Genomic DNA, 25,083 nt, shown 5'->3' on the forward strand with positions numbered 1-25,083 from the left:
TCTCTCTCACGCCTCTCTTCCACTCTCTTTTTGGCCTCACGCACTCCAAATGGCTACATATCTTCTAAATATAATTCCTAGCAAACCTCTTCAATATCGTTCACCAACTCAAATTCTATACGGTCGTACTCTTTCTTATACTCATCTACGAACCTTCGGGTGCCTATGTGTAACGACCCTACTTTTTCCGTTATCTTTTATCGTTAATTACTTAACGACCGTTAACTGTTATTCGTGCCACATCATTTCTATGACCTATATTATTATTTTTGTAATAATATATTAATTATTATGTGTTATATGAATATTTGACTTCATATTTTAAGTTGTACGTTTCTATGTGTCGCGGATTTCTATCCGGCGAATCTTTTCGGTTTTCAAACCAACGGTAGAGTTTTTGGGATTTTTAAATCCTAATTATTTTAAATATGGTATTTTAATGTCATATGTTTATATTTAGTGTTTATATATTTTATTCGTCGCGTATTTGTTATCTCTCCGAAAAATCAATCGCGTAGTAGCATTTTCGCGTTTCAGGCTTCGTTCGATCTTTCAAGCCACAAGCAATTGCAAGTAACATAAAAATGGGCCAAGAGGGACCCACCCATGTATAGGGGCCGGCCTAAATCTCCCAAGGGAGGGGAGGACTTGTTTTGCCAATTTCTTGAACTTGATTTAATCTTAAACCTAAATCACTACTTCATTTTTCCAAAACACATTTTATTTTTTTCTCTCTTCCTCTCTTTTTCTCTCCTAGGGCCGCCATTTTTCTCATCATCATCATCTTCAATTGATCATCATCTAGAGCTTGGATCAAAGGGCTTTTAACATCAACGCGTTCCTCTCGTTCTCCTCTACATGTTCATATCCTTCAATTCTTGATTAGGGTATAAACCCTAACCCTAACTTTTTGATTTTTATTTAATTTTACTATTTTTATATGTTATTGTGATAGTATGATGATTGTATGTTGTTGTATTGTTGATTGTATGCATAGAAACACTTGTTATAGAATGATTTCGGTTTGATTGTTTTGGGACAGCAGAATTTTTGACCATTTCTGTAAACTTGACTGTTGTAAATGTGAAATTAAAGTGTATAGATGAGTTCCTCTCATCAAGATATTAATTTTAGACTCCGGATTCATGTTATTTCGATTTCCGGAACATAAGTTATGATCAAAATGGTGTTTAATTGAAATTAAAATGTGAAAACGAATTGGTACAGGTATGGTCCGACTTTGTGACCATTTTTAGAGTTCTTAGGGTGTACTAGTGTGTTAGGATTGATGATGGGATGAACTTTCATGTTCGGGTCATCTAAATCCGAGCCACGGATCACCCGTTATGGCTAAAACGTGTTTTTGAATGGATTAAAGTTCCAAGTGGTGTAATGACTGATCATCACGACTTGGTTACTGTTCTTGGAGTGTTCTTGAGGGCACCAAAGCGTCAGGTGGTTTGATTAGGCGGAGATATATATAAGGCTCGCCGAAAACCGACACCCGGGGCTCAAGATATGACCAGAAGAACTTTTGATTTAAAACTTATGGTTAATAATTAAAACTTATGATATAAATAATGATTTTCATTATTATTGAATTACTTATGATATAAAAAGTAATTATTATAATTTAAGACTTATGATGTATATTTATTATATCATTTAATTATTACTTATGATTTAATTAACATTTTAATTAAACTTATGATTAATAATACTTTTATTATTAATGGAAAATACTTATGATAAGTATTAAACTTATATTATAAGATTATTATTATAAGACTTATAATAAGGATTAATTAATTGTTTAATTATTATAAGGCTTAGTTATTATTTAATTATAATTTAATTATTAAATACTTATGATTTAATGATTATACTTAGAAACTTATGATATGATTAATAATTCATTATTAATTAATAATACTTATGATATGATTTAAAATTTATTATTAATTAATAATACTTACATTATGACTAATATTTAATTAATTAATTAAATACTTATGTTATATTAATTATATCATTTAAACTTATATTAACTTTAATAATTCATTTTAATTTAATTAAACTTATGTTATGACATAATTATACATATTTAACTTTAATAAACATTATTACTTACATTATTATTATAACTTACACTTTTAAAATTAACGTTGACTATGTTTGACCAAGGTTGACTTTTGAGTTGACTTTCGGTTGACTTTGACTTTCAGTTGACTTTTGTTGACTTTCTAATTAAGGGAACTTTCCTAACTTATAAACTTTCTAAAAATAGCAACTTTCTAAATTTAGAAACTTTCCAAAAATAGAAACTTTCCAAAAATAGAAACTTTCCTAAAATAGAAACTTTCCAAAAATGGAAACCTACTAAAAATAGAAACTTTCTAAAAATAGAAACTGTGTGTCCGTAAGCTGTTCCAATCAAACCGATGCATGCTGAGTATTGTTCTATGTCTACTTGCAACATGTACAATAGCTATCATACTAAGACTTGACATAAGTTAGTTATTTATATCGACCTGCTTTATTTATAGGTCGGCGTTGTGATCATTCCTGATCACTGTACTCATTTGCTGTTCGCTTATTTGTGTTGGTTACTTCGTTACTATTAAGGTGAGTTATAGTCCCATTTTCTATTTTAAATCTTTTGGGATGAGAATACATGCAATTTATCTTATATTTTGAACACAAGTGGAAATTGGTTTAAATTATTCATTGTGAGTTGAACAAAAATATTCCCTAGTCTGGTAACTGTAATCACTGGTTTCTACTGGTGAACGCGAATCCTATGGATAGATCTATCGGGTTTGACAACCCCATTTCGAGCTAGTCGCGCTAGCAATTTATAATCAGAATGTTTAGTACTTCGTATTTTGTTGTAGATACACTTGTTCGGTGTATATTATTTATTGTGTTTGGCAAGGGTAAATAAATGGTTAAGTGGTTACCAGGTGGCTCACGAAAAATGAAATAATGTTTTTATATGTTTTCTAACATATAATTTAGTGGTCCAAAAAGGAGTTTTTATGTTTTCAAACATAAATTTTTATGGTTTAAATTAGATATTGTTTACAATATTAAACCTATAATTCACTCAACATTTTTTGTTGACAGTTACTCGCATATTTTATTCTCAGGTTCATGATTGATTGCTTCCGCTGTGCTTAGAGAGTCTGCATATTTATGATGGCATCTTTTGTTAAACATTAACTTGCATTCTATTTTGATACATTTAATAGTGGATGCTGTTGACTTTATTTTGGTCAACTTTTGGTTAAGTAATAATGTATGGTTTTTCTAAATTTACACATTTTGGTAGGTTTCCTTTATAAGAAATCATTTTTAAATAAAGAATGCAAGGTTATTTATTAAATTCATATAGAGTTATGATCAAGCTGTGGGATCAAGTGACAGAGCCGTTAAGTGTTTTGACGGGGACATCACAGTTGGTATCAGAGCGTTGGTTGTAGGAAATTAGGCTGCATTGATGTCGTTACCCGAGTCAATAGGGTGCATTAGTGAGTCTAGTCTACAGCCCGGCCTATAATATATTATTATATGTGATTATTTGTATCGTATTGGTATGTATATTGTTATCATACATACATCTCTATTATGTTCTGAATTCGGGAGGAACTCCCATTCCGATTTAAACGTATTCTCCGATTCATACGAACTTATCCTTATAAGAATACCTCGGTTAGTGAAACCGAGGGACGTCATACTTGACTTCTGAAATTCTCGACATTTCTATGTCATCTATTATGGTTATGTATATAACATTTGAGTTATATTACGCGAGATGTCATTCTTGACTCCTAAATGCTCGGCATTTCAATGTCAGCTATTATGTTTAGGTATATAACATTCTTGTTATATTACGTGCATTTTTGTCGTTGTGCCTATGTGCTTTGGTTTTTGAACCGAAAAACGCCATTCTTGACTTTTAGAGATTCTTGGTACTTCGAAGACATATTTATGTCATCGTTACTTCTATTCGTTACTTATGATGTTTTTGTTTCTTGTGCTATCCTTATGTGATAACCCGTCCTTATCCCCCTGGACGAAGTCATCAATATCTGGTCCCATTGCGAGGTACTGACCTAAATATGCCATGAATGACTCCAAGTAATATCTTTCAATTGAACAAATGCACAGCGGAAGACTTAATTCATAACTGAGAATAAACATGCTTAAAAGTGTTAACCAAAAGGTTGGTGAGTTCATAGGTTTAACATAACAATCATTTCAATATATTAATAGACCACAAGATTTCATAATCATAAACATAATACACTCGCAAGTGTATGTAAAGCATTCTAAGTGGTTGAGCACTTGGTAACCATACTTAACATTTAATCAAAGTCGCATATTCCCTTTATTATGAAATCTCACTACACTGTACCAAGTGTAGCCTACAAAACGAAGTACTGTGCAACCGTTGAATACTGGTTGTCCAGTCCGGTTGGGGTTGTCAGGCCCGATAGATCTATCAACAGGATTCGCGTTTACAATACCCATGTAAATAGTAGTTACCAAGCTACAGGGAAATATGCCAGTGGTACAACTCAACGTAGAATATATTTTTAAGTACTTGTGTCTATTTCGTAAACATTTATAAAAGTAGCGCATGTGTTCTCAGCCCAAAAATATATATTGCAAAAGAAATTAAAAAGGGAGCAAATGAAACTCACATATTGTATTTTGTAGTAAAAATACATATGACTATATTGAACAATGCAGGGTTGGCCTCGGATTCACGAACCTATATCATTTGTATATATATTAAAACATATATCATAATTGATCAATATATATATATATATATATATATATATATATATATATATATATATATATATATATATATATATATATATTATTAGTGATAAAAAAATTTTATATTAGTACTTTTATATTTTATTAATAATGTATATTAATTTTATATATATATATACATATATATATATATATATATATATATATATATATATATATATATATATATATATATATATATATATATATATATATATATATATATATATATAAATATATAGATTTTGTTATGTTACATATATTAAATATCTTATATATATACTTTATTTATATGTATTATATTTTAAATTTTTATGTGATATATATATATATATATATATATATATATATATATATATATATATTTAATTAAAATAATTTTTATCTGCATTTTGTTATATTAATATATCCATAAATATATGTTTAGTATTTTATTTAAAACTGATAGTTTGTCATATGTAAATATTTTATAAATAATGTTCATAATAATACTGATAACCTAATTGAAATTTTAATATATATAATAACTTTAAATAAAAAATGTTAATTTTTGAATAAAAATTGTTTTAATAAAAATAGTGGTAATAATCTTAGTAATAAAAATAATGATAATATTGATAATAATACTTATGCTAATAATAATAATATTAATGATAATAGATTAATACTAATACTAATACTAATACTAATACTAATACTAATGAAAATAATAATAAATTGTATTATTTTCATAATAATAATAATAATCCAAGTAATAATAATGAAAATAATAATAATAATAATAATAATAATAATAATAATAATAATAATAATAATAATAATAATAATAATAATAATAATAATAATAATAATAATAATAATAATAATAATAATAATAATAATAATAATAATAATAATAATAACATAAAGGAAACTACCTTCATAATCAGTTTTAAAAAAAATTGCCAATGCACGGGCTTGAACCCTCGACCTCTAGCTCACCCGCAAACACCCTCTACCAATTCATCTGTCACGTTTTATCTGACTAAACCCAGACTCTTAATTACTTAAATAGTCTTTTCTATTTCTCCTTTTCTTTCTTCTTCTACCATTCGATCGACCAGGGTTAAAACCAACAAGGAATTAATTTCCTTGTTTTTCGTTTAGGAATTTTCAATGTAAAATATTATTAACAGCTGTGATTAAATTGATTGACAAAACCAAATTAGAGAGAAAAAAGAAAATAAAAAAAAAATAGCTGGAACAGCTCGATTCAACTCAAACATCGATTTTAAAATCTAGATTGTTTCAGACCATAATTTCTTCATGAAATAGTTTAGAAATTGTTCCTAGAAACTATCTGAAAAATCAATTTAACTTAAAATAAAACATAAAATTCGAATTGCTTTATGAACCAGTCGTTTGACTTTTAAATTCCCAATCTTTGACCTCGAAATTCTCAATCGATAAAACGAATTGGAATCTAAGAATTTACAGATAGTTTGAATGTGAAAATCCTAATAAAACTGCATTTATACATTTTTGAATTGATTTGAAATTCAAGGTTTTGAAAAAATGAGACATAACAGAGGTCGACAGGTTATATTTTTTTTAAAATCAAACAAATAAAAAAAACTAAAAGGGTTTGTAATTGTTAGTGGATATAGAATGATTCAATACATCTAAAACTGATTGATTTATAGAGAAAGTAAGGCTGTCGATATATACACGTCAAACAAATAAAAGAACAGGAGAAAAAAATAAAATAAAAAAATACAACAGCAGACTAAGATTGTTAACAAAAATTGTTTTCTAGTTGGTTTGAATTTGGCATAAATCCAATAAGGTACAAATCAGGAGCAGGAGAAGGAATCGCGTATAAAATTTGGATGTGGACGTGAAACAGAATTATATCAATGAATCTGATTTCTTTATACAGTTTATATAATTATGATTATTATTAATAATTATAAGCATATTAACAATAATAATCATACAAATAATAATAATACTGATAATATTAATTAATAATAATAACATAATAATTCTTTTAACATTAATCATCATAATATTAATAGTATTTAGAATAATGCTACAAATGGTTATAATAATATTTATAATAGTATTATAAATGATAATATTGATAAATTGTTTTATTTTATAATAATAATAATGATGATAATATATAATAATAATAATAATTCTTAATGATAATACATAATAATAAGACTAGTAATATCAATTTACATGTTTAAATTTTTATATCTATATATTATATATTATAATGTTATTAATAATACAAATAATAATATTAATATTAATATTAAATATTAATAATAATAATAATAATAATGAGACTGATATGACATATTATGTTTATCAAATCTCATATCTATATATTATATATTACTAATATTGATATCAATATTAATAACTACAATGAAAGTAAAATAATAATATTACTATAATTCAACTAAAAGTTACAATTTATTACAATATATATTCAATAATAAAAGTAATGCCAATAATAATAATAATAATGCATCACCTTACATGTATCAAAATTTATATAATAATTTTATTAGTTATTAATAAAACTGATATTATTAATATTTATATAATCTAACTTGTAATTAATTTAATATACTATTGTAACATTTTATTAATTATGTAATATTTACTAATTATATTATATAACATATTTTAAGTATTAATATTTATGCATTTTAAAATATTATAACAGACATTCAACAATTATGTTTTAAATATTAAGTGGGTAACTATATTATTAAAATATATTGAGACAACAATTTAAGGTACACATTTAATACTTTGTTAACGTTTTCCAAATCCTATAATAGATTTCATAACTTATTTTCATAACAATCAAACCGTTAATGTTTTAATAATATTTTTCCATTTATTATGCACACACACACACACACACACACATATATATATATATATATATATATATATATATATATATATATATATATATATATATACATACATATCTATTTACATAATTGTTCATGAATCGCCGAGCACAGTCAGAGAGTATTTGATTAAATGAATATAATTCTAAAACTTTTAAGACTCAGTATTACAGACTTTGCTTATCGTTTTGAAACCATATAAAGATTACGTTTAAATTTGGTCGGAAATTACCGGGTCGTCACAGTACCTACCCGTTAAAGAAATTTCGTCCCGAAATTTGAGTGAGGTGGTCATGGCTAACAATAAATATGTTTTCATGACACATATGAGCTAGAAATTAGAGTTTTATTACCATTGAGTAATAGGGATAAAATAATTCGATTTTTGTGAAGAGTACGAGTGAAGCTATCACAAAAGATTGAGATGGAGATTAAACTTTCTGACGTAGTCACAGTTGATTTCCAAAAATCAGGGAATTTAAAATAAAACCTTGGAAATCTATAAGATTTGATTTCTTCGGAATTTATGAAAATTAAGATCTCTGTAATTAAATGCGATCATCTGTCTCGATTACTTTGTCTGGTATTTTCACTATAAATGAACTTATTCCGTTCCATTATTTTCACCACTCCTATACTAGATTCCCAAATTCAAAAAAAATTGTGAAAATGCTTAATCCAGTTCTAATCCTTGTCCTTATCCTTACTATCGCAACAATTATTTTCCTTTTCCAACTTCCATCGGAGGAATCTGCTTTCTTCTACTTTGCCCTTGGGGTTATAGTGTTTTTAATTTTTCCGTGTCTTTATGCTGCTATAAACATTGATATACACGGTTTGTAATTTATGTGTTGTTATCGGGCTTTATATATTCCCTTACATTTCGGAGCTCTTTGTCTTTTTAATCTCCTCTTGATCTTTAGTAAAACGAGTAATAGTCCAGAATTTGTAAGTATGGAGTTTCGAATGAACTTAATGTTCTAATCAAGAAAGAACGTAATAGCACGATTTGATTTGTCAAATTACCAGAATCACTGAGAATAAAACTATCAAGAATATATTTTCTTGATATGTTCAGAGGTTAATTAGATTGAAAGAGTTATGTAACATGGCACATGATGATGGTATGATCTACTGTGAACCATCATCACGTTTCATTAGAAACTCAGCATGACTTACTGTAATATAATCACGTTGGCCAAGCGGCATTATATTATACTAACTCATACTTCAATTCTCAACACTTCTCCACAATTCATTCATAATTTATATTTAGATTTTACTGAAGTTTCCAATATAAATGAATACAGAAAACACGAAGAGGTAGATAATTTCGGATAAGAATATTTATGAAAATATCCTCAGAAATATTGAAGATATTTATGATGATATTTTAGAATTTCTAAGTTCGAAGGTTGATGAAGAAAATTTTTTCGCAAAATTTTAACATGACTTCGGAACAAGATATTCTCTAAAGATTTCGACGGATCCAGAATTACCTGGATTCTTTGAATATAGGGTTTGATCCTTGTAGTTATCCTTAGTCTCCTTCATGGTTTGCTCAATCCGTTTTTCAGTACCAAATTTTCTATCGAACGTTTCCAACATTCCATTCTTTATCATCAAACTCTTGGCCATTTAGGCCATCTACAATTTTTCTGTTTCCTCTGCATTTAATGCTACCAAATCTGAATCATCGGTTATCAATCCGAGGTGGTTTCAAGAGAATTGTGTTTTTAGATGATTAAACGCTGATGGTAATATGGTGGAATATGAAAGGTTCTCCGGTAACCATAAAAGAGCACGCATATATTTCAAGGTTATAATAAGGTTATTTCGGATGAAAAGTCAGAGTTGACTTGCTGGAGCTGTGACAAAATTTCATACTTTGAAAGGGATTACCAAATTATTTTGGGTAATAATAACACTAAAGGAATTAGCACAGCTACATGTTAATCGTTTACTCAGTTTTCGAGGGTTTTTCAGGTGCATAACTATATGCATCAATCTTTTCTTCCGTAGATGAAGTGCGGCTGGTTCATCCTCTCGATCGAGGTGTTTTCAAGAATCATGAAAGGTTTGAGCGCAGATTGTAATTGTCAAGATACAATTGAGGTTTAAGATGAAATCAAATGGCAAACTTGAAGAATTGTTTAGTTTTATATGTTATAATCAATATTTTAATTCCTTTTAATTGTCCAATGTTATTAGTCCACAGTCGATAGTCCACAGTTAACAGTCCAGTAATTCGTATATAGTTTAATATATTATATTCTAATTAATTAATACGTGTCGTGACCCATATACGTCTCAGACTCAATCACAACTCAAACTATATATATTATTATAGAATCAACCTCAACCCTGTATAGAGAACTCGATCATTACTGCATATAGAGTGTCTATGGTTATTCCAAATAATACATATAGATGCGTCGATATGATATGTCAAAACCTTGTATACGTGTCCCGATATTTAAAGTGCGTAAAATAAATAATAGAAATTAAATGACGATGAATAAAATTGCGATAAATAAATGTAATATGTTAGCTAGGAACAGTTAGCGTGAATTCTTAACAAAATTTTCTCATAGTTAATTTGTTTGTTTCTAACAAATTTTATTTTGTCAAATGTTTTCTTCATTATGCCACTTGTTGGATTCTGAGAAGTCAAAATCCAAATATGAAATTGAAAGAAAATGGTTATTTTGTGGTGAACAGATTCGTATATCGGTGTAAGTAGGATAGTAAATGACTGTAGAATCAGATTCGAAGAATGTACAGTGTAACTTATTAATGTGAAATCAAAATATTCCTCGGGTATTACCTACCCGTTAAATTATTTTCACCATTAACAGTTTGTACGAATGAATTTTTAATTACAATCTTTATGAAAACATATATACATATATATTTTCTTCAGATATAATCATGGATTTAATGAGTTAATATGATATTAAGCTCATATGATTTTCGGTTTGAGCTAGAATATGTAATCTCTAAAACTATTAGGAACCACATATTCTTCGCAGAATATCAATGAAGTTATGGATGAATACTTCATCTTTCATTGTTGTTGGTACTCCTGGGTATATATGGTGCGTATGATGTTGATGTTTATGGTAAAGATTTTGATATTGAGATGTGGGATGCAGATATTGATGTTGGTGGTAGTGATGGTACTGTTGATGTTGTTGATGTTGGTACTGGTTATGCTGCTGGTGCTGCTACTGGTGTTTGTAACCTTCGCACCATATTCTCTAAAGCCACTACCCGAGCGCGAAGATCGTTGACTTCTTCTATTATATCGGGGTGACTGTCGGTTCGGACGAGTGGATAAATAAGATCTAGAATTTGGTATAGTATATGATCGTGACTAGATACTCGGGAAATGAGAGAGAAAATGGTGTTTCGGATAGGTTCACTGGTAAGTGCTTCAGGTTCTTCGCCAAGTGGACAATGTGGTGGATGGAAGGGATCACCTTCTTCTTGTCTCCAATGATTGAGAAGGCTACCAACCCATCCCCAATTCATCCAAAATAGATGATGGCTGATTGGTTGATCCATTCCAGTCACACTGCTTTCTGAGCTTGAGCGGGATTCCATATCAGAATCCGATGGACTTGAACTAATGACGAATTCCATTTCGTACGATTGAATAAGGAATTTTCGATATGAAATGATTTTCCGGCTATCGGGCGGTATTTTAATTACATAGAATATCTATATATAGCAAAAGATTCCGTAGATTACGGAGGAATTTACGGGATATGTCAGGAAAAGTTTACAGTAACAGATACGCTAAGATATGAATTTTTTCTATACACTATTCATGCAATCAATGCAATAAGATGTGTCTAGACTAAGAATGATAAGCAGGTAATTTCCGACTAGGTATGATAAGCAAAACTTTTGACATGCGGACCAGGTTCAAGTCCAGACTTATTAATATAACCTAACAACTACTAGGTCGAAGTTCAGACTCATTAATGCATCCTAACAACTACTAATTAGGCACACTAATGCAAGACTTGGTTCGCTACGACCACCGCTCTGATACCACCTGTGATAACCCGTCCTTACCCCCTGCACGAAGTCATCAACATCTGGTCCCATTGCGAGGTACTGACCTAAATATGCCATGAATGACTCCAAGTAATATCTTTCAATTGAGCAAATGCACATCGGAAGACTTAATTTGTACCTGAGAATAAACATGCTTAAAAGTGTCAACTAAAAGGTTGGTGAGTTCATAGGTTTAACATAACAATCATTTCAATATATTAATAGACCACAAGATTTTATAATCATAAACATAATACACTCGCAAGTGTATGTAAAGCATTCTAAATGGTTGAGCACTTGGTAACCATACTTAACATTTAATCAAAGTCGCATATTCTCTTTATTATGAAATCTCACTACACTGTACCAAGTGTAGCCTACAAAATGAAGTACTATGCAACCGTTGAATACTGGTCGTCCAGTCCGGTTGGTGTTGTCAGGCCCGATAGATCTATCAACAGGATTCGCGTTTACAATACCCATGTAAATAGTAGTTACCAAGCTACAGGGAAATATGCCAGTGGTACAACTCAACGTAGAATATATTTTTAAGTACTTGTGTCTATTTCGTAAACATTTATAAAAGTAGCGCTTGTATTCTCAGCCCAAAAATATATATTGCAAAAGCAATTAAAAAGGGAGCAAATAAAACTCACATATTGTATTTTGTAGTAAAAATACATATGACTATATTGAACAATGCAGGGTTGGCCTTGGATTCACGAACCTATATCATTTGTATATATATTAAAACATATATCATAATTGATCAAATATATATATATATATTATTAGTGATAAAAATTTTTTATATTAGTACTTTTATATTTTATTAATAATGTATATTAATTTTATATATATATATATATATATATATATATATATATATATATAGATTTTGTTATGTTACATATATTAAATATCTTATATATATACTTTATTTATGTGTATTATATTTTAAATTTTTATGTGATATATATATATATATATATATATATATATATATATATATATATATATATATATATATATATATATATATATATATTTAATTAAAATAATTTTTATCTTCATTTTGTTATATTAATATATCCATAAATATATGTTTAGTATTTTCTTTAAAACCGATAGTTTGTCATATGTAAATATTTTATAAATAATGTTCATAATAATATTGATAACCTAATTGAAATTTTAATATATATAATAACTTTAAATAAAAAAATGTTAATTTTTGAATAAAAATTGTTTTAATAAAAATAGTGGTAATAATCTTAGTAATAAAAATAATGATAATATTGATAATAATACTTATGCTAATAATAATAATATTAATGATAATAGATTAATACTAATACTAATACTAATACTAATGAAAATAATAATAAATTGAATTATTTTCATAATAATAATAATAATCCAAGTAATAATAATGAAAATAATAATAATAATAATAATAATAATAATAATAATAATAATAATAATAATAATAATAATAATAATAATAATAATAATAATAATAATAATAATAATAATAATAATAATAATAATAATAACATAAAGGAAACTACCTTCATAATCAGTTTTAAAAAAAATTGCCAATGCACGGGCTTGAACCCTCGACCTCTAGCTCACCCGCAAACACCCTCTACCAATTCATCTGTCACGTTTTATCTGACTAAACCCAGACTCTTAATTACTTAAATAGTCTTTTCTGTTTCTCCTTTTCTTTCTTCTTCTACCATTCGATCGACCAGGGTTAAAACCAACAAGGAATTAATTTCCTTGTTTTTCGTTTAGGATTTTTCAATGTAAAATATTATTAACAGCTGTGATTAAATTGATTGACAAAACCAAATTAGAGAGAAAAAAGAAAATAAAAAAAATAGCTGGAACAGCTCGATTCAACTCAAACATCGATTTTAAAATCTAGATTGTTTCAGACCATAATTCCTTCATGAAATAGTTTGGAAATTGTTCCTAGAAACTATCTGAATAATCAATTTAACTTAAAACAAAACATAAAATTCGAATTGCTTTATGAACCAGTCGTTTGACTTTTAAATTCCCAATCTTTGACCTCGAAATTCTCAATCGATGAAACGAATTGGAATCTAAGAATTTACAGATAGTTTCAATGTGAAAATTGAAAGGACCCGTCCTAATCCATCCGGACGAAGTCCATATCGATTATAAACGATTCACAACAATTGATTACATCGCGAGGTATTTGACCTCTATATGATACATTTTACAAACATTGCATTCGTTTTGAAAAGACAATCTTTCATTTCATCTAAAGTTGACAGACATGCATACCATTTCATAATATATCCAACTATAATTGAATTAATAACGATCTTGATAAACTCAACGACTCGAATGCAACGTTTTTTGAAATATGTCATGAATGACTCCAAATAATATCTTTAAAATGATCAAATGCACAGCGGAAGATTTCTTTCGTACCTGAGAATAAACATGCTTTCAAGTGTCAACCAAAAGGTTGGTGAGTTCATTAGTTTAACATAAATAATCATTTCATAATTTTTAATAGACCACAAGATTTCATATTTCCATTTCATAAACATACATCCCATGCATAGAGACAAAAATATCATTCATATGGATTGAACACCTGGTAACCGACATTAACAAGATGCATATATGAATATCCCCATCATTCCGGGATCCTCCTTCGGACATGATATAAATTTCGAAGTACTAAAGCATCCGGTACTTTGGATGGGGCTTGTTGGGCCCGATAGATCTATCTTTAGGATTCGCGTCAATTAGGGTGTCTGTTCCCTAATTCTTAGATTACCAGACTAAAAAGGGGCATATTCGGTTTAATAATCCAGCCATAGAATGTAGTTTCGATCACTTGTGTCTATTTCGTAAAGCATTTATAAAAACAGCGCATGTATTCTCAGTCCCAAAAATATATGTAAAAAGTGAGTAATGAAACTCACGCATATAAATATTGTAAAATAGTTAATAAAGCATTTGCATGTATTCTCAGCCCAAAAACGTAAAGAGTAAAAAGGGATCAAAGGAACTCACCTAATGTATTTTGTAGTAAAAATACATATGACTATATTGAACGACGCAGGGTTGGCCTCGGATTCACGAACCTATATCATTTATATATATTAACACATATAATCATAATCAACTAAGTTTATACATTAATACTTTTCTAATTTATATGATATGTTAAATAATAAGTTTATTGTAACTATCATATATATTTTAACAAAATACATAATAATTAAGTTCTTATAAAAGTATTTTAATGTATATCATTTATTATGAATATTATATGTTAGTGTTTAAAAAAAATATTATATATTGTATTAAAATTAATATTTACTTATATGATTAAAATATACTTTTATATTATATGTTGCTTAATGAATGTTATACAATTTTAGATAATAAAATTTTATATTTAAAGAAAATAGTATGTTATATTAATATAACTATGATATATGTAATAACTATATTTTTATATAGAATTTCTTGTTTTAAATAATAATTATAATAATACAAAAGTAATGTTAATAATAATATTAATAATTGGATTTTAATAATGAAAATACTAGTCACTCTATTCGTAGTAATAACAATACCATAAAAATAATAAGAATATTAATATTAGTATTAATAACAATGATAGTAATAGTTATATAATTCATTCATTTAACTTGTAACTTAATCATAATAGTATTAGTACCTATAATCTTTATGTTTTCATAATCATAACCTTACTAAAATTTTAATATTCATAATAATGATAATAATAATAATTCTAATAATAGTTATAATAATGACTCTAATAATAATACTATTAATAATAATAATAATAATAATAATAATATAAATTAGATATTAATAATAATAATAATAATAATAATAATAATAATAATAATAATAATAATAATAATAATAATAATAATAGGTTTTATACCCTCATAATCATCATCATATATCTTTATCGTTATCATCATCGCATATCACCCGAAACATCACCATTCGAGTCAAAAACATCATCATCTTCGTTATCATCAATCGTAGTCTTCATCATACTCTCATCATTTTTGATCTCGTTCATTATCCTCACTCTTAAAATTATAAATATAATAATAATATCAATAATGATAATAATAATAAAAATAATAATAATAATAATAATAACAATAATTAAAATTTATACCTCAAATAACAAAAGAGTCCATTAAATAAAAACAATCCAAGACAAAAGCCCAAGTGTGTTTGTTAAATAGATCCACTAAGCCCAATATCCAGTTTTATAAACACGGACCGATGGATTTGTGGGTGTGGTTCCTGAGTTCGTTCGTAAACAGAGACAACAAGCAGCGGCGTGAAACCAGTAATCAATCATCAAATTTCTAGTCGATCAACAGCCATAGTTCATAGTGGTTCTCGATGATGATTGTTGGAAGGTAATGATTTAGTTTTTATTTGAGTAAATTATATGATGGGTTGTGAGTATTCTATTAGCAGGAGGTTCGGGTGGAATTGACATCGAGCAGTAAGTGAGGATTAATTGGAGGAGAAATCAATGGCTAGGTTATCTATAAGTAGCGACTAACTGTTTTGCTGAAGTGAAATCGATGGAAACAATATCAATTGCCTGTAGTCGATCAAGAATAGGAGCAACTATCCTTCGAGAGTTTCAAGATCGAATTCAAGGTCAGATGTGTTGAAAGTGTTGGAACCAACACGAAATCTTCTGAAAATCATATAGCAATTGTTCGTAAAGCAGTTTGATTACCAGAAAATTTGTAACTCGCTTCCATTTGAATGTTGCAACTTCTTTTGACTGTTTCTTCATATACTTTTGACCTCAATATTCATTCACGAATTATGAAGATTAGAATCTGTAATCTGTAATTAGTCTAGATAGATGATTTATAACACTTTTGCATTATTAATTTTGAATAATTTGTTTGATTTCGGGTTCTTGGCTCAACTGATTGCGAAAACAAAAATATAATTTTTATTTGATTTCTGATTTTTTTTTATCAGATAGCAGGTAATATTATGTGACATATATTGAAGTTGGTCGTTGAATGATTGTAATAGAAACAAAGAATGATCTATGGAATGATTTGTGGAGTTGTTGTGTTCGGCATAATATCACGAGGGGGAAAGGAATACATAAAGCAGATAGTGACTTGTACCTGATCACTTTTTAATTAATTTTTATTTTATTTTATTTTTTAATAATTAACAAAAATAATTATAATTATAATTATAATAATAATAACAATACATTAATAATAATAATTATAATAATCTTATTTATGATAATAATAATATTTTGTATTATTATTTATAATCATAATGATAATTAAAAAAAAATACTTATATCAATGATATTATTATTGATATTGATAATAATACTAATTATAATAGTATTAATATTATTCATGATAATTATAGTATTAGTAAGCTACTACTATATCAATTTATATATATAATATATATGTATATGTGTGTGTGTGTGTGTGTGTGTTTTATATAGCAACATATATTGCGTATTTAATTTCTATATATTTTATATATATATATATATATTACAAATAATTATTCGTGAATCGTCGGGATGGTCAAAAGATAATTGAATACATGACATAGTTCTCAAAATTTTGAGATTACACTTTACAGACTTCGCTTATCATGTCGGATTCATATAACTAGTTCAAAGGTCAAATGTATATATAAACACAGTTCCAAGTTTTTGAGACTTCAACATTACAGATTTTACTTATCGTGTCGGAACAATATAAAGATCAAGTTTAAATTTGGTCGGAAATCTCCGGGTCATCACAGTACCTACCCGTTAAAGAAATTTCGTCCCGAAATTTGAGTGTGGTTATCATGGTTAACAATAAGAATGTCTTCATGACGAATATGAGTTGATAAAATAGAATTTTATTACCATTAAGTAATGTGGATAAAACAATTCGATTATTCGAAGAGTACGCATGAAGCTATCACAAAAATGAAATGTGAAAAGTAAGTTCCATCATATCTTTTGACGTAGATAGGGTTGATTTCCCAAATTCAGGGAATTTAAATAAAATCTTCGAAATATTTAGGTGATTTGATTCTTTGACGAATAAGGAAATTAAGATCTCCATAATTAAATATGACGATCTACCTCGATTACTCTGTCTGATACTTCCATTATAAATGAAACTCTTCCGTTCCATTACTTTTATCACTCCTATACTCAATTCTCAAATTCAAAAGATTTATGAAAATGCTTAACCCTGTTCTGATCCTTGTAATTATTCTAACTATCGCAATGATCGTTCTTCTTTTCCAACTTCCACCTGAAGAATCTGTTTATTTCTATTATGCTCTAGGGATTATTGTATTTATAATCCTCCCGTGTCTTTATATTGCTATACGTAGTGATATCCACGGTTTGTAATTTATGTGTTGTTATCGGGCTTTATATCTCCCCTTATACCTCGAAGTCCTTGCTTCTGTTTTCTATAATCATTGTCATCTACATTTAATACTCCCTTCTATTTGCTGCGATTTATACTCCACTTTCTATTTCGGAGCTTTGTCCCTTCGTTTCTTCTTCTTGCGATTGGGCATCTCTTATAATGGTCCAGAATTCGCGGATATAAGTTTCAGAATGAACATTGTTAATGTTCTAAGAAGGGAATGGTAATGGCACGATCTTGATTTGTTAAATTACCAGAATACCCTGGAAAAGACCGAATCATCAAGGGATATTTTCTTGATATTTTAGAGGTTTAAATAGAATACAAGAGTCGTGTAACATGGCACATGATGACGTTAGAGTCTGTGAATCATCACGTTTCATTAGAAACTTAGCATGACTTACTGTAATATAATCACGTTGATCAAGTGTCATTATATTATACTAACTCATGCATCAGTTCCCAACATTACTTCAATAACATTCATATTTTAAGCTCGAAAGTTTACAAAATATAGAAACTAACAGTTTCTATATGATGTAATACTGATAGCACGAAGAGATTAATGATTTCAGATAAGAATAGTTATAAAAATATCTCCAGAAATATGGAGGATATTTATAATGAAAGATACGATAATATCTCGGAATATCTAAGATCAGAGGATGATAGAACTATTATCTGCAAGGGTTTAGAGTAAGGAGCAAGATATTTACTAAAGACTTTAGCAGACATTGAATCATTTAGATTCTTTGAAGTCAAACTTATTCTTTGTGATTTGTCCACGGCTTTCTTCTTAGTTTCGCATAATCTGCTTTTCGGTACTAAATTTTCTATTGAATGTTTCCAATATAATGATACACAGGAAGTACGAGGAGGTATATAATTTCGGACGAGAATATTTATGAAAATATCCTCAGAAATATCGAAGATATTGATGATGATATTTTGGAATTTCTAAGTTCGATGGTTGATGGAGAAAGATTTTTCTCAAGATTTTAACATGACTTCGGAGCAAGATATTCTCTAAAGATTTCAACGGATCCAGAATTACCTGAATCCTTTGAATATAGGGTTTGGTCCTTGTATTTGTCCTTGGTCTCCTTTGTGGTTAGCTCAATCCGTTTTCCAGTTCTAACTTTTCTGAGTTTTTCCAACATACTATTCTTTATCAATAAACTTCCGACGATTAAGGTCGTTTACGGTTGTCTATAGTTTCTGCTGCTTCATTCAGCTTTTTCCACATTCAGAGTATTAATTCGCAGACTGGGTGATTTTCAGAATTTCAGAATGGAAGATCATTATTCTAAGAGATAAATGTTATACATATAACTGTTGATGTAGATATACTGTGAGTTTTCAAAGTACTGCTTGCCGATTCTTCTACATTTACTGCTACCATATCTGAATCATTGGTTATCGATCTGAGGTGATTTCAAGAGAATTGTGTTTTTAGATGATTAAACGCTGACGGTAATATGGTGTAATATAAAAGGTTCCCCGGTAACAATAAAAGAGCATACATATAAATCAAGGTGATAATAAGGTTGTTTCGAACGAAAAGTTGACGTTGATTTGCTTGAGCTGTGATAAAATTTGCTACTTTGAAAGGAATTACCAAGTTGTTTTAGGTAATAATAACACTAAAGGAATTAGCACAACTATGTGTTAAACGTTTACTCAGTTTCCGAGAATTTTTCAGATGCATAACTATATGCATCAATCTTTTCTCCCGTAGATGAAGTGCGGTTGATTCATCCTATCGATTGAGGTGTTTTCAAGAATCATGATAGGTTTGAACGTAGATTGTAATTATGATGATACGAATGGAGTTTAAAATGAAATCAAGTGGCAAACTTGAAGAATTGTTTAGTTTCATATGTTATAATCAATATTTTAATTCATTTTAATTGTCCAGTGTTGGTAGTCCACAGTTGATAGTCCACAGTAACAGTCCAGTAATTCATATATAGTTTAATATATAATATTCGAATTAATTAATAAATATCGTGACCCGTGTACATGTCTCGGACTCGATCACAACTCAAAGTATATATATTATTTGAGAATCAACCTCAACCCTGTATAGAGAACTCGATCATTACTGCATATAGAGTGTCTATGGTGATTCCAAATAATATATATAGATGCGTCGATATGATATGTCAAAACCTTGTATACATGTCCCGATATTTAAAGTGCGTAAAATAAATAACAGAAATTAAATGACGATAAATAAAGTGCGTAAAGTAAATAACAGAAATTAAATGACGATAATAAAATTGCGAGAATGTAAATTGCGATAAATAAACTTCGATAAATAAATTGCGATAATTAAATGGTAATACGGAATTAACAGTTAGCTAGGAACAGTTAGCTAGGATTTTGTCAGCGTGGATTCTTAATAGAATTTCATATTGTTAATTAATCTGTTTCTAATCAATTTTTATTGTGTCCATTATTTCTTCATGATGCCACTTGTTGGATTCTGATAGGTCAAAATCCAAATATGTATTTGGATGAATATGGTTATTCGGTGGTGAACGGATTTGTATATCGGTGGATGTAAGTAGGATAGTATATGACTGTTGAAACAGATTCGAAGAACGTACAATGTAACTTACTAATGTGAAATTTAAATAGTCCTCGGGTATTACCTACCCGTTAAAATATTTTCACCATTAACAGTTTGTACAAGAGAATTTTTAATTACAATCTTTATGAAAACATATATACATATATATTTTCTTCAGATGTATTCATGGATTTAATGAGTTAATATAATATTAAACTCATTTGCTTTTCGGTTGGAACTAGAATAAATAATCTTTAAAACTTTAGAGATTACGTATTCGACATGTCGAACGAAGATCATACTCAAAGCACAGATGATGATATTGAAGCATGGATTGTTGATGGTACTGGTGCTGTTATTGATTGTACTGTTGGTGCCGGTGATGTTGCTGAAGCTGGTACATTTTGCACCATATTCTCCGAATTGATTATTCAAGCGCGAAGTTTGTTGACTTATTACTCCAGGATGATTGTCGGTCGGAACGAGCGGATAAATAAGGTTTAGAATCTGAGATGGTATATGATCGTGACGAGATACTCTAAAAATGAGAGAGAAAATAGTGTCTCGAACAGGTTCGCCGGTAAGCGCTTCAGGTTCATTGTCAAGAGGTTAATTCGGTTGGTGGAAGGGATTGCCTTCCGCGCGTTTCCATTAATTAAGTCAACTACGAACCCATCAGATGAATTGATAATGGCTGATTGCTTGATTCATGCCGATGACGCTGTCTTCGGAGCTTAGGTGAACATCTATGTCGGAATAGCTGTCGGAATAACTATCAGAATAGTTATCAGAATCTGAGGGACTCGAACTGGTTGCAGAATTCATCTCGTACGAGCAGATGAAGGATTTTCGATAAGAAATAGATTATAGGATGTAGATTAGTACCCTGCAATACATAATTTACATGTGCATATATAATAATAAAATTCCATAAGTTGCAGAGGAATTTACGGAAGCTGTCAGGCAAAGATAACAATAACAGATACGCTAAGATATGAATTAGCAGATACGCTAAGATATGAATTTTTTTGTCTATACACTAATCATGCAATTAATGCAATAAGATGTGTCTAGACTAAGGATGATAAGTAAGTGATTCTCTAAGAATGATAAGCAGGAAATTTTTGACACAAAATGTTAAGCAAAACTTTTGACATGTAGACACGGTCAAAGTCCAGACTCACTAATGCATCCTAACGACTTATCAGTTAGACACACTAATGCAGACCCGGTTCGCTAAGACCACCGCTCTGATACCAACTGAAAGGACCCGTCCTAATCCATCCGGACGAAGTCCATATCGATTATAAACGATTCACAACAATTGATTACATAGCGAGGTATTTGACCTCTATATGATACATTTTACAAACATTGCATTCGTTTTGAAAAGACAATCTTTCATTTCATCTAAAGTTGACAGACATGCATACCATTTCATAATATATCTAACTATAATTGAATTAATAACGATCTTGATAAACTCAACGACTCGAATGCAACGTTTTTTGAAATATGTCATGAATGACTCCAAATAATATCTTTAAAATGATCAAATGCACAGCGGAAGATTTCTTTCGTACCTGGGAATAAACATGCTTTCAAGTGTCAACCAAAAGGTTGGTGAGTTCATTAGTTTAACATAAATAATCATTTCATAATTTTTAATAGACCACAAGATTTCATATTTCCATTTCATAAACATACGTCCCATGCATAGAGACAAAAATATCATTCATATGGATTGAACACCTGGTAACCGACATTAACAAGATGCATATATGAATATCCCCATCATTCCGGGATCCTCCTTCGGACATGATATAAATTTCGAAGTACTAAAGCATCCGGTACTTTGGATGGGGCTTGTTGGGCCCGATAGATCTATCTTTAGGATTCGCGTCAATTAGGGTGTCTGTTCCCTAATTCTTAGATTACCAGACTAAAAAGGGGCATATTCGGTTTAATAATCCAGCCATAGAATGTAGTTTCGATCACTTGTGTCTATTTCGTAAAGCATTTATAAAAACAGCGCATGTATTCTCAGTCCCAAAAATATATGTAAAAAGTGAGTAATGAAACTCACGCATATAAATATTGTAAAATAGTTAATAAAGCATTTGCATGTATTCTCAGCCAAAAAACGTAAAGAGTAAAAAGGGATCAAAGGAAATCACCTAATGTATTTTGTAGTAAAAATACATATGATTATATTGAACGACGCAGGGTTGGCCTCGGATTCACGAACCTATATCATTTATATATATTAACACATATAATCATAATCAACTAAGTTTATACATTAATACTTTTCTAATTTATATGATATGTTAAATAATAAGTTTATTGTAACTATCATATATATTTTAACAAAATACATAATAATTAAGTTCTTATAAAAGTATTTTAATGTATATCATTTATTATGAATATTATATGTTAGTGTTTAAAAAAAATATTATATATTGTATTAAAATTAATATTTACTTATATGATTAAAATATACTTTTATATTATATGTTGCTTAATGAATGTTATACAATTTTAGATAATAAAATTTTATATTTAAAGAAAATAGTATGTTATATTAATATAACTATGATATATGTAATAACTATATTTTTATATAGAATTTCTTGTTTTAAATAATAATTATAATAATACAAAAGTAATGTTAATAATAATATTAATAATTGGATTTTAATAATGAAAATACTAGTCACTCTATTCGTAGTAATAACAATACCATAAAAATAATAAGAATAGTAATATTAGTATTAATAACAATGATAGTAATAGTTATATAATTCGTTCATTTAACTTGTAACTTAATCATAATAGTATTAGTACCTATAATCTTTATGTTTTCATAATCATAACCTTACTAAAATTTTAATATTCATAATAATGATAATAATAATAATTCTAATAATAGTTATAATAATGACTCTAATAATAATACTATTAATAATAATAATAATAATAATAATAATAATAATAATAATAATATAAATTAGATATTAATAATAATAATAATAATAATAATAATAATAATAATAATAATAATAATAGGTTTTATACCCGCATAATCATCATCATATATCTTTATCGTTATCATCATCGCATATCACCCGAAACATCACCATTCGAGTCAAAAACATCATCATCTTCGTTATCATCAATCGTAGTCTTCATCATACTCTCATCATTTTTGATCTCGTTCATTATCCTCACTCTTAAAATTATAAATATAATAATAATATCAATAATGATAATAATAATAATAATAATAATAATAACAATAATTAAAATTTATACCTCAAAATACAAAAGAGTCCATTAAATAAAAACAATCCAAGACAAAAGCCCAAGTGTGTTTGTTAAATAGATCAACTAAGCCCAATATCCAGTTTTATAAACACAGACCGATGGATTTGTGGGTGTGGTTCCTGAGTTCATTCGTAAACAGAGACAACAAGCAGCGGCGTGAAACCAGTAATCAATCATCAAATTTCTAGTCGATCAACAGCCATAGTTCATAGTGGTTCTCGATGATGATTGTTGGAAGGTAATGATTTAGTTTTTATTTGAGTAAATTATATGATGGGTTGTGAGTATTCGATTAGCAGGAGGTTCGGGTGGAATTGACATCGAGCAGTAAGTGAGGATTAATTGGAGGAGAAATCAATGGCTAGGTTATCTATAAGTAGCGACTAACTGTTTTGCTGAAGTGAAATCGATGGAAACAATATCAATTGCCTGTAGTCGATCAAGAACAGGAGCAACTATCCTTCGAGAGTTTCAAGATCGAATTCAAGGTCAGATGTGTTGAAAGTGTTGGAACCAACACGAAATCTTCTGAAAATCATATAGCAATTGTTCGTAAAGCAGTTTGATTACCAGAAAATTTGTAACTCGCTTCCATTTGAATGTTGCAACTTCTTTTGACTGTTTCTTCATATACTTTTGACCTCAATATTCATTCACGAATTATGAAGATTAGAACCTGTAATCTGTAATTAGTCTAGATAGATGATTTATAACACTTTTGCATTATTAATTTTGAATAATTTGTTTGATTTCGGGTTCTTGGCTCAACTGATTGCGAAAACAAAAATATAATTTTTATTTGATTTCTGATTTTTTTGTTATCAGATAGCAGGTAATATTATGTGACATATATTGAAGTTGGTTGTTGAATGATTGT

The 25,083-nt window shown here is 28.5% G+C and overlaps 1 pseudogene; it reads left to right on the top strand.

Moving 5' to 3' along the window:
* Positions 1 to 25,083, top strand: part of LOC139901872 (sinalpyl alcohol oxidase Nec3-like) — a 134,895-nt pseudogene that overhangs the window by 83,836 nt on the left and 25,976 nt on the right.

This window comes from Rutidosis leptorrhynchoides, chromosome 3 (genome assembly GCF_046630445.1).
Source record: "Rutidosis leptorrhynchoides isolate AG116_Rl617_1_P2 chromosome 3, CSIRO_AGI_Rlap_v1, whole genome shotgun sequence".
NCBI classification, from domain to species: Eukaryota; Viridiplantae; Streptophyta; class Magnoliopsida; order Asterales; family Asteraceae; genus Rutidosis; species Rutidosis leptorrhynchoides.